Source organism: Chrysochloris asiatica, unplaced genomic scaffold, assembly GCF_000296735.1.
Source record: "Chrysochloris asiatica unplaced genomic scaffold, ChrAsi1.0 scaffold00052, whole genome shotgun sequence".
NCBI lineage: Eukaryota > Metazoa > Chordata > Mammalia > Afrosoricida > Chrysochloridae > Chrysochloris > Chrysochloris asiatica.
This window is the reverse complement of record NW_006408570.1, coordinates 6,321,530-6,323,657: the sequence shown is the minus strand read 5'-3', so window position 1 is coordinate 6,323,657 and position 2,128 is coordinate 6,321,530. Positions and strand designations below refer to the sequence as shown.

Below are 2,128 nucleotides of genomic sequence, written 5' to 3'. Positions count from 1 at the left end.
TATATAAATGTTTTATTGTGAATTATGTGATAATTTACATGGGAGAGCATTAATTTTACATTCATTCTATCGTATATCGTTTCATTGCCACAGTTACAATCCCCTCCATGCATTATCAACCAACCAAAGGATATACCCTGCAAGCCTGCCCCCCTCCCACCCCCTTTGGTCATCAACACACAGCCCCTCTCCCTCTCTGGATCTCATGTCCCCAGCTGCTCCATCTCTCCATGTCATCATCTCTGCCTCCATCTCAGGCATCACTGTAGCAATACTTTTTGACTTATCCTTGAATAGTATCAGTGTTTTTCTTGTTCTGCATCTGGAGCAGCTTCATAACTAGCAACTTTTAAAAAATAAAGTGCATTTTTTAAAAATGAGCATTTGAGTAATTGTGGGGTTTTTTAGTTCCCTGGAGTTCCCCTACCCTGGGTATTCACCTGGGGTGGGTATCTTTCTGTGGTAGCAGAAGCAAAGGGGTAGTACAATTTTGAAGTACCTCTGCAAATTTAATTGCGTTTCTAATTCTAAACACCCCAAAAGAGCAAGTCCCAGCATATAGAGTCAACCATTGTGTTACACCCTACCTCTTTGTCCTCCTGTTGTCCCCAGGAGCTCTGAGTCAACACATCTATTCATGTTAATAGCTAGCATTAATGAAATCATTTGGTTCCAGCATTTTCAAAGCATTTTACAGATAGGAAAAACAAGGGAGTTAGAGCAGGAATTGGAATTTGGTTATTTGCTGGGTAACTTCTTGTATTGCTTAGAAGGAAGCTTCTGCTTCGAGAATGTTGCTTGACCAAAATGCAGCCATGGAAATAGGTCTACCCACAATTCCAAAGTTAGTCCCTGGCCTTGTTTTGACTGTTGATATTGAACTTTTCCATCGCCTCTTCACACAGATGTAATCACTTTGATTATTGTGCCTTCTATGTAGTGAGGTCAGTTGTTCATATGCATGGCTGAAGCTGAAGAAAATGAAAACAAGTTCACAGAGTCAAAATATGACCTTAAATGTATCCCACCTGAATTTGGAGACCATCTCAAGAAGAGCTTTGATACAGCAGACATTAATGACTAAAATGACTGAAGAGTTATGGGATGAAACCAAGAACATCATCCATGAAGAAAGTATAAGGTCATTAAAAGTAGACATAAAAAAGAAAAGACTAAAATGGATGTCGGAAGAGACTCTGAAACTTGTTCTTGGTGTGGAGAAGCTAAAGTGAGTAGAAGAAATGAGGAAGTAAAGAGCTGAACAGAAAATTTCAAAGGGCAACTTGAGAAGGCAAAGTAAAGTATTATAATGAAATGTACAAAGACCCAGAGTCAGAAAACCTAAAGGGAATACATGTTCAGCATTTTTCAATGGAAAGAACTGAAGAAAAAATTCAAGTCTCAAATTTAAATGCTGAAGTATTCTCAGGACAAAATAACGTGGCTCCACAGGATTAGCACTGGACTGCAAACCACAAGGTCCATGGTTGAAGCCAACCAGCTGCTTCATGGGATAAAGATGAGGCTTTTTACTCCTGCAATATTTACAGCCTTGGAAACCCTATGTGGGGTCTCTGTGAGTTGAAACCAACTTGACAGCACTTAACAATAGCAGCAATGAACAAGATATTGAATAATGAAGGAAGCATCAGAAGATGATGGCAGGAATACACAAAGTCACTGTACCAGAAAGGATTGGTTTATGTTCAACCATTTCAAGAGGTAGCATATGATCAATAACTGATGATATTGAAGGTAGAAGTAAAAGTTCAAGCTGCACTGAAGGCATTGGTGAAAACAAGTTTCCAGGAGAGGACAGAATACAAATTGAAATCTTTCAAGAAACTGATGCAGCACTGGAGGCACTCACTTATCTATGCCAAAACATTTGGAAGACAGCTACCTGGCCAATTGACTGGAAAAGATCCATATGTGCCCGTTCCAAAGAAAGGTGACTAATAAAATGTAGAAGTCATAGAACAATGTCATTAATATCACATACAAGGAACATTTTTCTGAAGAAAATTAAAAGTAGTTACAACGGTACATTGACAGAGAGTTGCCAGAAATTCAAGCTAGATTCAGAAGAGGACGTGGAACAAGATATATCACTATTGACATCAGATGT

General features: G+C 38.9%; 1 pseudogene; it reads left to right on the top strand.

The window, feature by feature from the left end:
- The first annotated feature begins 791 nt into the window (after positions 1-791).
- Positions 792-2,128, top strand: part of LOC102824841 — a 7,302-nt pseudogene continuing 5,965 nt past the window's right edge.